The 15,793-nt window shown below is 40.1% G+C and overlaps 1 long non-coding RNA gene across 2 annotated transcripts; it reads left to right on the forward strand.

Annotated features, from left to right (window-relative positions):
* Positions 1-2,271: 2,271 nt before the first annotated feature.
* On the forward strand, positions 2,272-10,519 carry LOC142818660 (uncharacterized). 2 transcript variants are annotated; one of them, XR_012896242.1, is made up of 4 exons: positions 2,272-2,663; positions 3,545-3,622; positions 8,847-9,056; positions 9,658-10,519. It is a non-coding gene; the product is annotated as an uncharacterized LOC142818660 (long non-coding RNA). The 2 variants fall into 2 exon arrangements; XR_012896241.1 differs by having other exon boundaries at positions 2,272-3,622.
* The last annotated feature ends 5,274 nt before the right edge of the window (positions 10,520-15,793 follow it).

Consider the following 15,793-nt stretch of genomic DNA (forward strand, 5'->3'; position numbering starts at 1 on the left):
CCAGAAAGCCAGAGGCAGAGCTGCTCTGTCTCGGGCTTCCTGGAGTCAGCCGCTGGTCAATTTCATCAGTGGCTGAATCCGGGACAGCTGGGGTGCTGCTGGGTTGGTCCCGCAGCCCCGAGGGGCAGCGCTACTGGACCTACCAGGCAGCACTCCAGCTGTTCTGCCCCCTGCTTCCCGGATTCAGCGCTGGTCAGTTTTAGCAGTGGCTGAATCGGGGAAGCTGGGGGCAGAGCAGCTCCAATGGTCCGGCTGCCCGGAGCACTTCCGGGTTCCTGATGGTGCCGGACCATCAGGAGTGCCAGACCGTCAGATGCCGGACCATCAGAGTTTTACTGTATCCTGTCTTGCAACTGTGGCCAATGCAAGCTGCTTCACAAGGAGTGAACTGAACAATGATTTATTAAACAGTGATCCATCCTCTGTTGTCCGTTCCCAACATCTGGCAAACAAGGGATACTTCAGAGCATAGTTTAGTATCCTGGCCCATCCTGTCAGCCTCACTGCTTCCATAGCAAAAGCTAGCATATTAAAGCCACTCAAACCTAACAGCAGCAGTGTGAACACACATCACTGGGCCTTGTAAATTTAAAGCAGTTTAGTAAGCATGTTTTTTTGGAATCCAATAGGTTTCATATGGCTGCTCTTTATATGACTTTAAGACTATGAAGGGAAGATCCAATCCCTCCGTGACATGGGAAGGACGTTGGCGATACTTAGTTTCAAGGGTGCCAAAACAATATTTTTGTAGTGGGGTACTGATGATGGAAGTCAGAGGGTGCAGCTGCTCCCCTGGCACTGCTAGTTCCAGCGTCACTGCACAGATTCTGTTGTAAGTGTTTATATGACTTTGGAGTCTTCTTTCTTGTAAATCCCTTGCTACATTATTAGCTGCCCTCACAAACATAAGAGAAAGCACTGAAAAGCTCTGGAATTTTCCTTCTCCAAGAAACAAAATCATGGTCCCACAGAAAAAAAAAAGTTCAAAGGAAAGCTACCTCATGAATATTGCATGGTGGGCTTGGGGTTGTAGACAAGTATAGCCTGGTTTCTAAATCCATATAGGACTAGAAATTAATGGATTCCTTTTTTCACTTGCTATCCTTTATTATTAATATAGATCAGATTTATTTCTGCAGTGGCAGTCAAAGGGTGTGTCTACACAACAGGGCTTAGCTCAATTTGTGTAGCTTATTTTGAGTTGTGTCAATTGCATAGCTTATTTTGAAATAGATTATTTTGAACTTGGGAGCATCTACACAGCACTTATTCTGAAATAGAGCACTCTTTCTCTGACTTCCCTTACTCCTCGTACAATGAGGGTTGCAGGAGTCGGAGTAAGCAGTCCTTCAGATTGACAGTATTTCAAAATAACTGCCTGCTGTGTAGATGCAGACTAAGTTATTTTGAAATAATGTCACTGTGTAGATGTACCCAAAGAGATGAAAAATATCATATAACTCTAGTTTCAGCGTGTAGACTAAACCCAAAGCTTTTACACATTCAAAGTATATCAATAAGTACAAAGTGGGCTTAGGACTTAAGAAGGCAGAATGCCTAACTGTCACTCTATGAATATGGTATCATTCATAACAACTAACCAATATCATTCTCCTGTTCCCGATTTAAAAAAAAAAAAAAAGACAAGGCAGAACAAGAGGATCTTACACAGTCTTCTGAACATAACACCAAATCAGAGTTATGATGAGCTAAGGAAAGAGCCCAAGAACTCAAATGTTTTGTCCCAAATACCTCCACAATCAACTCAGATGATCTCAACTCATGCAGGTAGAAAAGAGGTGGCTTAAGCACATGGATCTCACAACCATTTAGGATTCTTTAGGTTAAGAAACAAAAGTCAAACACTGATAGTATTATCTGATCTCTGTAGTTACATGTTCCAGTATTAAAAAAAAACCCACCACAGCTTGATCATGGTAATAATACATTCTAGAACTATTTCAATTTCTGAATTTTCTGAAGGTGTAACCCCATGTATAGCACATTATGTTAATCTAATCTTAAAATGAGAAAGTCATCAATAACTGTGAGGGAGAGGTCTACGTTTAAAAGGAAAAACAACAAAACTTTCTTGACCAATGACATGATACTGATACTTTAAGAAGGACTTATTGAAACAGGAGATACATCCTATGGAAATCAGCAATGTGCATTCTAAAGCGTGGTCCCTAAAAACATAGGTCAACCTAGCTACTTTGCTCATAACAAATGAAAATTTCACATTCTGTGTAATGTATTTAGATTGACTTCACCTCCACTGAAGACAAAGCCATGTCAACAGAAGAATTCTTCCATTGACCTAGCTACTGCCTGTCAAGATGGTGAGAAAAAAATCTCTTCTATCATTATAGTATACTACATTGGGTTGCTGCAGTGGGCCGCTGTACCACTTGCAATGTAGCTGTATCATCACAAAAAGATCCAAGTTTTGCCAAATTTACCTCATGTTACAAAATGTGTCTCTTTTAGCAAGTAAAGAACTGGACTGAAAAATAGTAACTGAAAAATAGTCCTGCCCATCTGTTTTAATAAACATACTGCCTACATTGTTTCCTCTTCAATCTACAGGTGTCATCTGCGGTGGGAAGACATAATCACTGCACTGCTCTTCCTTGAGGGTCTTGATATCCTTCTGAATACAAGTACTGATGTGCAGATATTAATGAAATGTCTGCCCTAAAGTTAAAGAAAGCACAATAACTTGTATTCTGCAACATGGCATTCCGTGCTTCCTTCAATGCTTTGAGTGACAGCAATGGTTTCCTGCAATTACAGATACCCAAATCATGTGGTGTGCAGTCTTGACAAGGCCTGACCACTGCACTAAAGGAATTACTCTTACTACTGTTGTCACTTAAGTTGTTTGGATGAGAGAAGAAGCAGAAATGCTAGAAGTGCTATAAAATATTTTTACCTTTTTGGTTGAGGTGTGGGGAACCCTGGTAGAATCACAGCTCTATTGCATTACTTCTGGCACCTCTGACAATCAGAACATTCAATACTGTTAGCTACAAAATGAAGGTTCAAAACTGAGACTGTCTACTTTAAAAGCCAATGGGAAATTAAGATTAATGCCACTTAAATGAAGGGCTAATCCAACAGATTTCCACATTAATGTAAATCCTTCAGATTTCAGTTCTCTAAAGTCCAGTTTCACTATTGTGCCATTTATGTCACATTTACAAACTAAAAAACAAAATAGAATTACTTATTTATACTTAGAATGCAGATGTTTCCTTTTTTTATCTCTTTTACATGGTGATATTACTACTACTGTACTAAAAAGTTAGCCACAGAAATCTCTGAATTTATCATGGATTAAGCACATCAAAATCACATGCTTACAATATGTGAAGCTTACCTAAGCCTTCTTGGTCTGGAGAATTGGCTTAATATCTTTGTACAAGGTGTCCCTTTTAGTGTGTTCTAATGCTTTCTGGTTGCATCTATGTTTAAAATCAAAGAAACCCCTAATCTCTTGTAAATGTTGGTATTTCTGTTTCTTTCATCCCAAACTTGGAAGTGGTACTGTGCAGAAGTGAACATTGGAGTGGGAGGAGAAAATCAGAGTTCACAAAGTTGAAGATAACACTTGATTCTGGTAAGTATTTTTTTTTATCCAAACCAGTTTCAACATCTCTAACCGTGAGTAGCATAAGGAAAGTTCATTATCTTCATTTTTCAGAGACTGTGAAGAAAACCAAGGTTTGAATTGTTTTCTCTCTGCTGTTATAGAATGTGGTATTAATAGGATTTTTAGGACATTACACTAATAAACAGGACCTTCCTCGTTTGTTCATTGCCTCTTGGAGGCAACTTTAAGGACAATAATACCCTTTACATTTTAGATAGCAGAAAATATCAAAGGAGCATTCTCAGCTCATTTGAAGTCTGAAGGTTATTGTACCCATTTTTTAAACCTGATAAACATTCTGTCTGTTGTTCATTGCTAAATTATGTATCTCCAAAGCATAAATGTGTTGGCTTTAGAAAGATACAAATTAGTGCATTTCCATACAGCTAGGGAGAATATAATTTTAACCACTTTGTTTTGGGAAGGAAAAACATTGTTTGCATTATTATATAGCACTGGGGAGCTGTCCGCAAACATGGTCAGACAATTTCTTCAGCAGAAAGATTCCTTTCATCTTAGATTGTTGGCTATAAATTACCTACTTTGATTAACACTTTGATTTTTACATTTTTATTGTAGGAAAGACATAAGGCCCTTTATTTTCAGTGTTTTGAACTTCCACCAAAAAATCATACACTTAGAAAAAGAAAGAATTCATGTTCCACCAATTTTTACCCAAATTTGGCAAGTGCCAGAACTCCCCAGTCCCAGCTGCTCACTCAAACAGTCCCTGCCAGATGGCACAGTGCACTTATACAGAGGATAGTAAATGCCAGTTGGCAGCTGCTGCTGCGCTGTTGGGGAATGAGACAAGCAGGGAGTTAGATGTCCAATTTCCCACTAGACCAAGCCCTCTGAACCTTCAGGCCAGCCATATCCACTTCCTCTGTGCATTGGAGGAGGGGAAATAGCATGGTCCCAGCAGCTGAGACCACCAGCCTGCTGCCCTCTGTAAGCACTGTGGGTATGTCTATACTACAAAGTTCTATCGGAAAAAGATACGTAAATTGTGAACCGCAATTTGTGTATCTTTCTCTGTTTTTCTTCTGAATGAGGCTTTTCCAACAATTGGCCTATATAAACTGAGCCAAATTTTGGGAAAAAATCCTCTTTTGGAATATCCCTTCTTCGTATGAATGAAGTTTTACAGGGATGCCGAAAAAATACGTCTGCTTTTCTGAAATTTTTTTTTGGAAAAGCAGACACATTCCTTGGACATGACAAAGCTTTTCCAGGATACTTCCAGTATCTTGGAAAAATTCTGCAGTCTAGACGTACGCTGAGAAACACTTACCACTGCTTGTTGCCTCCCAGGAGTACTTGGTATCGACTTGCCATATGTGCATTGGCCTGTATCTTCATATTTTACTGATTGTCACACTCTTTTTTCATTGAACGCTGATAAATTCCCCCAGAAATTTAAACAACATATAAACAAAATATGAAGGAAAGTTTTTCAATTCCATTTCAGGTATCTCCATGACTAGATGTTCTATTTTTCACTTAATTATCATTTTATTTTAAGAGTGAATATATTTGATTTGATCAATTGTTCTAAAGGCTTATTTGTTTGAAACCTTCCAGATGTAAAGTTTGGATAGAGACAGAGAGTGATTATGTATTAGTTTATCTTATAGCACTGGTTTGGTTAAATTGTCAGAAGTGCCATCTAAAAAAATAAGGGACCTATGTTAGTGAAATGAAGGGAATTTTGCCATCCATTTCAACATCCTTAGATTTGGACTTATGTCAGAGAACAGCACAATAACAAACTAGTTAAAAACACTTGTTCTTTCTGAAAAAAAAGATAAAAAATTGATAGGAGAAGGAAACTGAAATAAAAAGAAGATAGGAAAGAAGCTTTTAAGAAGGGAGAGCAGAGGAAATGACAGATAAGGAAATCAGGAAAATAGGGAAAGGATGGAAAATGACAGGATATTTGAAGAGGGAAGGACAAAGAATAGATTTGAAGTCTGTTCTTTTACCTCCTCCTTTCTCTTTAGCACATTCCTGGTGATGATACACAGAATAAACAAAAACTAAAAATTAGCATGCAATTTCCCTTTTCTGTAATGCATATAACTGAAAAACAAAATGAAAAAAATGTATTCCCCATAAGTTTGAGGGAATAGAATAAATTACATTTTAATATGCTAACTACATAAAGAACATGGGTAGCCTATGACCTCGAAAACTACCCTGGATATTGCCATACTTGAGAGCAATTAAAAGATACAGCACTTCGTACCTTATATACCTTCAATGTTAGGCCTGGTCTACCCTGGCATGTTTTGTTGTCAAAACCTGCCTTTTGGCAACAAAACAGTGAGAGCGTTTACACTACAATGGGACTTTTGTCAGGAAAAACACCCAGGTTTGGCAACAAAAAATGTCCACCCCTGCAAGAGACTTTTGTCTTTCCCCCTGCCTTTATTGTTGATAAAGTATGGATTCTGGTGCTTGTTTCATCAAGAGAACCGGCTTCCATCAGTATCCCACAATGATACTGAAGGTTGTATGATATCCACAATGATATCCTGAAGGTTGTATTCAGTGTTTTGTGATCTCTGCTGCTCTGCAGACATGCCTCCCTCCCTTTTCAAAGCTCCAGGAAATATTTGACAACTGAATGAGCTTCTTCATTTGGAGAACAAACAAAAAACAATTCACTGGAATGCTTCTGTTCTGCTGCTGCAGCAGGAAAGCTGGAGAGACTTGTGCTGCTTTGACATTTCTTAGCATGGAACGCTCACAGAGCTAAGAGGGAATCCCAAGAAGGGCCAGGATAAGCTATATCTTCCTACAACACTGCACTGTGGGATGCTTACCCACATTGCTTTGCTCTATCTGTCAACAGGAGAGCTAGCAATGTGCCCATGTGGACAATGGGAGGCAGAAAAACTGGTTTGACCAGTTTTCACATTTAGTGATTTTTTTTTTTGCCTGTCAACAGCACTTTTGTCACCAAACATTCCCAATATAGACAGCCTTTCAATTGAGCAACTAAACTTTTCTCATTCATAACACCCTTCCTCCTCTGAAAGACAAAAATGTTGCCATGGCAAGTGTGTTGTCAGCAGGATGTTCTTCTGTCTGCAACAGGAATCCCACTCATAGGGGGTAGAAGTGTTTTGTTGGCAAAACTGCGGACAGTGTTTACAGCTTTTAGAACATGGCAAAGCCTCAGACTAGAGCCATACTACAGAAACAAATGGCTACAATGGCCTGAACTAGCCACATAAGTATAATTTCATCAGGTAAAAATTTGAATGGGTAGTCTGTGACACTGCAACTGAACTGCTATCTTTAGGGTGATTGCTCAAAGATAGCACGCATAACCACAGCTAGAAATATCACTTTCTGTTGAGTATACATATCCTTTCTGGTAATGCCCTAACCTTTAAAGGGGCATGATATTTTTGGGTGGCCCAGGTGGAGACACCTTAAATGGTCTTGATTTGTCGAAAGTGAGTTCAACACTTTTTTGAAAATTAGGCACATTTAGCAGGGCCTCCGGTAGGGCAACTCAAATCATTACAGGATGAACGTCTATAGTCTGGCACCCTCAGAACTTGACCGATGCCAAACCAGAGAATTTACCATTGTCTATCTGCATTACCAACACATCCACTGCTTATTGAACTCTGAGAGAACATTTATGGGGTATAGTAGTGCTTAATAACTGCAGAACACTGAGAGCCAAGACTGGTGGCTGTAAACAAACTTTATGGAACAGCGTGAAACTTGGCCACCCCCATGATAAGCGGACATCCAGATAACTAAAATCATGCTGAACCATGCATGTTGCCAGACCAGAGAGTGCTGGACTAGAGAGGTTCGACCTATAACAACTTTTTAAAATTTAGACCAACAGATCCATACTTAAAGAAGCCCTCTCATTCGACACCCTACGACATAAATAGTAGACAGCTTTCTAAATTTTAATGTCATATATACTGTATACGAAGATCCTTTAGCTGAGCATCAAGTTCAAGAACGGAAAAGAATCTTAAAATCAGGCATACAAGGCAATAGCTTGTTTCCTGAAATAGTAGAAATATAGGATTTTTTCCTTGTTTTGTGCCTCTAGAGCAGTGGTCCCCAACCATCTGAGGTTGCCGGGTGCCAGGGGGCATGGCCGTTCTCCCACCGGGTGCCAGGGGGCGGGGACACTTGCGTGCCCGGGGACGGCCCCCCCCACAGCCACGCGCCCAGGGCCGGGGCCCCCTCCAAGCACCGTGCGCCCGGGGCTGGCACTCCCCCCCCAAGTGCCACGCGCCCAGAGCGCGGGCAGCCATTCTGCAGCACTCCCAGGGCCGGTGCTTACTGTGTGCCATGTGCCCGGGGCCGGCTCCGGAACCATGCATGCGCCACGTGCCCGGGGCCAGGCCAGCCCAGAGCACTTGGCGGGTGCACACATATGCCCCCGCGGGCGCCATGGCACCCGCAGGCACCGTGTTGGGGACCACGGCTCTAGAGCTTATTTCAGGGGACTGAGAGCCAGGATTCCGGATCAGTACTTGAAAGCACTATTATGTATTTACACTAGCACAAATGAGATCAGAATCTGTTCCATTGGACTTGTTAGGTGGCCTTGAGCAAGTCATTTAATCCATTTTCTGCTACACTTTATCAATCTGATGGAGAAATCCTAATTGATGTTGTAACCCCTATTCTTTATGGGTGCATCTACACAGCATCCTTAGGTAAAAATGGCTTATTGTGTAATTTGGCACTATTTCAATTTGAATCTATTTCAAAATAACAGGCTGCTTCAATAGACATGGAAAGCTATTTTGAGATACTTTCGGTATCTCAAAATAGCTCTGCAGTGTAGAGGTACCCAGTGAAAATATGCTTATGAATGGGAATATGATATAACTTGAATATGCTTTATGCAAAATACAATTTGTAAAATATCACTGGAAAGCTTGCAATCTGCCAAAAGTGTATATTCTATTTGCATATAATTAGGACTATTGATTGTAGGTTCCTAATCAATATGATCATGTTGGCAAAAGCCTATTTTCAGTCTATCAGGAACAACAATGAAGAAGCCAGACACAGAGCTAATGGTGCATTAGCAAGAGACTGTCCATTAGCAAGGGAAAACTGTCTCCTTGCAGCACGCTACAGACATGTCCATCTCACCTGACACTGTAATCCATTTTGAATTGTGTACTTTTCACAGAGATGTTAGGAAATCCAAGGCTGCCCACCCTAGGGAAATTCTATATAAGGCAAAGGAAGTAAATGATTGTCAAATCAGGTGAAGACAGACTCCCCACCTCCAGAGGGTATATGAAAACACCTGGAAACAAAAGGACTGTAACAAAAGAGGTGGAGGAGAATTCTGAACCCACATCAGAAAGGACATCTCTGGCCTGAAATAAGAACTAGGGTGAGAAATCATGATTTGTAACAAGTTCTCTTAATGTATTAGGGTTAGCTGGCATGTGTTGTTTTATTTTTCTTAGTAATTTACTTTGATCTGTCTGTTATCACTTGCAACCACTTAAATCCTATTTTTCATACTTAATAAAATCACTTGTTTATTAATAAATCCAGTGTAAATAATTGTTATGGGGGGGCAGCTATGCAGATCTCTCTTTCATTGACAAAGGGGGAAAACAAATTATGAGCTTTTTCTGTATAAACTTTATACAGAGTATGACAGATTTATTTGGGGTCCTGGAGCTGTGCACCTGGGTGCTGCTTCAAGTCCCTGAAAATGAGTTTTCCCAGAATTGAGGTGATCTCAATGTCCATGTTGTTTCTCTGCTGTGGGCTATGACCCCAACTCTGTGCCATCATTGGAGGAGACCAGAGCTTCTGGCTCAGTAGGAAGAGTGGCGGGGCACCCCAGAGGGCAGACTGGCAGGCTCAGTGGTATTTCTTCACATCAAATGACAGTCCCAAGGGTGACCAAAGCCATCACAGGAATTGTCTTAGAATCATTAAGACAAGAAAACCAGTATTTTTCTATGTTATCCTTTTTCTAGGTCCATGTGATGGGGTGGGCATCCCCCACACTGAAGCAGGTGGGGTTAAAACACTGTGGGTGGGGAAAGTCCCACCCCTTCACACAGACTGGGCATGCTCCAAGTGCTGGGGCAACATAAAAGGCAGAAGAGCAGCTCAGTCTGGGCTGGCCACTGAAGGAGAAGGACCATCAACTGGAGTTCCAGGCCTTACCCAGCCAGCAAAAAACACAGCCCCAGGAAACTGCTGCCATACAGTCCAAGAACAACCCCAGGGAGAAGAGCTGCTGAGGAAGACTCAGCCACTACATGGGATGCTACCACACCAGCATTGGTAGGAAGTGACCCAGGAAGGGTGCAGGAGCAGGAGAAGCCTTTCCCACCCTGGTAAACTTGGCATGTTTCACCGCATTCCCCACTGACGGAGCGGTAGACCACTCTGCTCTGCTCATAGGGCTCTGGGTCGAGACTCGGTGGAGTAGTGTGGGCCAAGGTCCCCCTAGAGGGTGACTGGCCCCAACCCCTCAACTTATTGACTGTCTACCAAGCTGTGTAGCCCTGAGTTAAAGGGCCATCCCACACTGACTTTGGCTATTAGGCTTGAAGTAAAGGGCTGACCCCTACTGATTTTGGCTACCCAGCCATGCTGCCCTGAGTTAAAGGGCCATCCCACACTGATTTTGGCTACTAGAGTGTGCTGTCCCGAGTTAGAGGGCTACCTCTCATTGACTCTAGCTATTAAGCTGTACTACCCTGGACCAAGGGTTGGTGTTCATAGACAGCGAGAGAGAATGCCGACGATTCAATGGCTGATTAGGCAGTATCCACGCCCTCGTGTACTCTCCAACCTCAAGAGAAGAAGTGTGCTTATGCTGTGACAGTCCACAAGCTATAAGTTTGCAAAAAACATAGTAACTCATTATTATTTCTAGCATGATTCTCAGATATTACTGAAGCACTATGCAAACAATGGAAATAGAAATAAATTGTGGTCAATAATGACAAACCTGTAAGTCTATTTTTTGTGTAAAAAAACCCTAAAACCAACCAAACAAAAAAGCCCAATAACATGCCTTCCTTAGATTCTTGGAAATAATTTTCTAGTGAAAATTGTTGTAGCCACACTCTTTCCAGATCTTTATCTTGCTAACAAGACAGAGAGAGTGACCTTACATCATCCCCAACAAAATGTTACCTAATTTGTATAATTTGAAAAGGTAAAACTTCTCTTCTCACCTTGCCTTCCTATTACGCAATTCAATGCTTTTTAAGCAATTTCCAAGCTTTCACATTGTATTTTTGCAGAAGAACATTTAAGTGCATTATATGAATGTATTTTTGTCAGAAATGGCACCAACACCATGTTATATTTTGCTGCTAGTCCAAAGTCTACAGCAGTTATGAGTCAAGTATGTAGCTCACTTGGGTACCATCTCCATGGTAACTTGCTTACCAGGGCTGAAATACATATTCAAAATTCAAGGTTAGCTTTTCCTTTGTTGCTGTTTTGATGTTTTTGGCAATCTGAATAATGTGGGCATAAGCCTTGATTCAAACAGCTTCGTGGCAGACTGAGTCGAAACAAAACTCTATACAAAATGTGCTTTCATCATCTCCATTAGAAAAAAGGGAATTCAAAAAGCTGCTTAAATCAGAACCATCAGTTACATCTGCCTTTCATATTCCAAAACAATAGTCCTCATGCTGCACTTTGGCTACGTATTTTGGGAAATAAGTAGCGTATAAGGTTTTATGTCTTTCCGAGGCAATAATTTTGTGTGTGTGCATGCATGCATTAGTCTAAGGAATTTAGGTTGCCTAACACCATCAGCGGATTGGAAGAATAAATACTGCTTCAACATGTGAGCTAAATCATTTGATGGGAGTCTTTTGTACTCTGTAAATTGACTGTAATATTAATACTTTGTACTTTTATATCCTCTTGCAATGTTGTTATGGAAAACGTTTCAGATTGATCCTGCATCTTTTACTCAGACATAGCTGGTCATTCTGGCAGCTTTTTCTGAGTAAAAACTGTAGGATCAGGAGGACGATTCTCTCTCATAAAATTAGTTGTAGGTCTACTCATAATTTCTCATCATTCAATTACATTTTAAAGGGAAATTGAAGAAATTAGATTTGCTCAGCTATTTTCCCTTAACCAATAATAAGATATTTATGTATAAATGAGAAGTTCCGTATTTTTAGATTTACCAACATGCAGCAATAACTTATTTTTGCTTGTTGTCCAGTGGTGGTGTGCTTAGTGTATGTTTCTCCCAACTGGACAAAAAGAACAGCATGAAAGTGCTTGTTGCTCACTTAACAGAACTGATGCCATATAGTCCCTAATTACAATAAAAGGTTCTTGGGACTTTTGCCAAAGTCCATTTATATTTATTTTTCAAGCCACTTGAAATTGTCTAGTCACCAGAATTGTGTTACTGGATTTTCCTTCCTTCCCCCAATCCTATATTAAAAAGAGGAAAATATACATATGGGTAGATAAAATTGTCTATTTGAATAGAACAGTTATTTCTTAGACTGGGGTGGGCAATAATTTTTAATGGGAGGGCAGGCCATTCCACAATTTGGGTAAGTGGTCAAGAGCTGCACTTTTCTATGGAGGGGGTGCAGAGTCTGAGACGGTGGTTGAGTGCAGAAGGGAGCTCAGGGTACAGGAGAGCGAGTGGGGGTCTTAGAGGAAGTTTGGGTGAAGGAGCAGTTCTCAGGGCACAAAGCTTCCCCCTACCCCCAGTGCAAAGAGGTAGATGGAGTAGCCAGCCACGGTGAACCCTAGAGGGCTGCGCCCTGCCTGTGGGTCCAGTGGGATGGGCTGCAGGTTGGACTAATAGGCTTGGTGGTCTGGATCTGACCCCCACCCTGGCCCGGATCTTGGACCACCTCATCTTAGATGCTTCATCTGACATATATTGCAGCTTCCATGTCCCAATTAGGGAAACAAATAAAAGGTGCCGAGGGGGAGATCAATCAAGTTTTGCAAGATTTGAAGTCAGATACTGAAATGAGTAAAAGTATTAAGAATACAATCATTACACCAAAATCTAAATTTGAAACAGAATATTCTTCATTTTTGTTGTTACTGGTAGAGTCCACCCCTGCCTAAATAAGGAAGCGTGAAACCCTCAAAATACATTTGTTAATTTTTGGTGTAAGAAAAACAAAAAAGTCACTCACATCTGGTCTTTACCAGTATAGATATAGCGGGAAATCCTCCTAGTACAGATACTGTTGTACCAAATAAAAGCAAGCAGGATCTTATGAGGGGGATAAGGCAAAAAGCCACATTTATTGTAAAGATAATAATAAAAAAAATAAAGAAAAGATAGAAGCAAACAACGTTGTTTAACTACTTATTCCTATCACTACTTAACCCTTATACACTTTTATATATATATATATATATAACCATTCATTCATACATCCATTCATTCAAGTTCTGTGTATAGTTACCAGCCTGGAAGTTGCTTGTGACAGAATACTGGCCAGGTACTCTGTACACAAGTGATGGGAGTGGGGAGCGAAGTCCTGATCAGATGCGCATCTGAAGCACCTGGTTGGCTGGCAGCAGAACCTTGGACTCTGATTCCATAGTTTTTTAGTCCAGTTCTTATAGGAATTTCTTCCTATGCCAGTCTATGGAAATTGCTGTATCATGTTGATGTCTCCAGGGTGGCTGCCAGGTGCTTGTCAGTGATCTCATCGGGTGGACCTCCAGTACTTGGTTTTCTCCACTGGCACCTGACGCCTTCTTCAGCCCTTTGCTGCTGTATTCTCAGGCTGGCACCTCTCAGAACCATTCATTCATCGTCCAAGCACTCTCTCATACATTCATACAGTATTTTGTATAATAATAAAAGTTGTAGTTACAAAAGTTTCTGGGTAGTATTGCTTAAAATATTCTCTGAGTGCTGAGTAAAGTTACAATGTTTAAAGAGAACAGGCGTCAATTATGTAACAATGCCCTTAGTCAATTACAGGGCTTGGCTCCCATAGCAGAGTTAGTGGCTTGACAATGCATTGTTACAATGTATCTCTGCAATGTCAATTTCAAGCAGCCCCTTGCACAAGCTTGAGCATGCCCTGGAGCACGGAGGGGGGGGGGGGGGGCTGTTTCTGGCTACATAGGATTATATTCTTAACAGTTCTAAGTTACATGACCTAATACATTATATTCTAAAGGGGCAATAATAATGATAAGTCTAAACATTTAACAAACTTAACAAATAATAATAATAATAATAATAAAAAGAAGAATTAATAATAAATCTAAACACTTTAAGTTGTGGGGAACAAATTATGGGGAGTCACTTCCATTTGGGGGAATCATTTTCAATACATTAATATGTTATCCCTACAATACAGTTTATGCCAGCTTAAGTATTCTTATAATTTATACCAGTTGCTTGAAGGTAATAATTATTCTGGGAAAAGCTTTTTTTTTTTTTTTTTTTTTTTTTGCTGATATAAACAGAGGCACTAAGGTTTTTAATGGTATAAAATGCTATTAACATACATAACTAACATACAGTACATATCCTGGCAAGTCTTGAGAGTAGACCTGACCTTAGCAACTCAGGAAAATAAGACAAAGGGATATTCATAATGGCATTGTTTCTTAGAGATCTGTGATCTTATTGTATGTGATTTTAATGACGTCTATCATGATGAACAGTTATGTGATGAAAGTACAGGTACATCCCTGCAAATCTACAGATATCCTCTTTATATTCGCAGATATCTGCATCAGTAGACATTGATGCAGATAGTCATGCCTTATTTTTGTGGATATGGATGCTGATGTGGATACCAATTTTGTATCTGCACAGGGCTCTAAGGATAGACTTGTGTGATATGCAACAAAGGTAATACCACTTTCCAAATAATTTCTCTATTTTCATTTTCATATCTCATTGTTCCATCTCATTTAAGTCAAGCCGAAAAGGATAAAAAAGAGACATTAGTTCTGAATATAGAGCAAGAATCACTGACAAGCTTAAGATAAATATAATGAAAATGAGAAACAAATATTAAGTCAGAAGGTCATCATCTATAGTATATTCTCTTTGGTATGTGATTTGCCAAGCAGTATAATTTTCTAACCAAACTCTTTGCTCAGTTTGCTATTGTTCTTGCTCCCAGAGGTATTAATTGGATTAAATTGGAAAAAATCCAGTTTTGATAGAACTGTGATAGAATGATCTATCAGAAATCAGGAGTTTTATCTTTGGAGATAGGTTTTGGTTTTAAGATTGACAGTATGAGAGTAACTGTAAAGTTTGGAAAGGATTTAAACTTTCTTGACATTCAGATCTGGTATTCTGATTTCAGACTCATCTTTAAAATCTAAAGGTTCAATAAAAACATGAATGTGATCATGGGATCCAATCCTGAAGTTCCCCTCCCCTGCAAAAAAAAAAAGTTCCTGTCTTTGAAAGTACAGACATAGTGCAAAGGAAAAAACAACCAACCAACCACTGTCTTCCTATGATTTCATCCCTCTTGAAACAAAGCAGCAAACAATGCATAGCTATGTGAATTTCTGAGTTGGTAGGGTCTGAAGGCTAGTGAAAACTGAAATCTTTGGCCATGTCTACATTATAGATATTGCAGCTATGCTACTGTAGTTTAGACTCTTCCTATAATGACAAGATTGGTTTTCCATCCATAAACTGGGGGTTAGTTCAGCTTAACGATGGCACTCAGGATTCTGCATGTTTCACAACTGTGAGCATAGTAACTATGTCAACCTAAATTTTAAGTTTAGACTAGGCTTAAATGTCCCTTGCACAATGCTGTTCCTACTAAATGCATTATTTCATGCATTATTCATGTTTCTCCATTGTAATGTGTTTAATCATCATTAGTGATTTAATATTACTGATTATCCTGTTCTTGTTCTGTATTAAAACTCTTTAGAGAGACCTAAAATTCTATTAACATCACAGCTCATTTAGTGCCCATTTGGACACAATGGAGAGAGTCCAGTGGAGGGCAACCAAAATGATTATGGGGCTGGAGCATATGACCTACAAGGAAAGGATGAGGGAGTTGGGTCTGTTTAGTCTGCAGAATTGAAGAGTGAGGGGGGATTTGATAGCAGCCTTCAACTTCCTGAAGGGAGGTTCCAAAGAGG

Source organism: Pelodiscus sinensis, chromosome 17, assembly GCF_049634645.1.
Source record: "Pelodiscus sinensis isolate JC-2024 chromosome 17, ASM4963464v1, whole genome shotgun sequence".
In the NCBI taxonomy this organism is placed as follows: Eukaryota; Metazoa; Chordata; order Testudines; family Trionychidae; genus Pelodiscus; species Pelodiscus sinensis.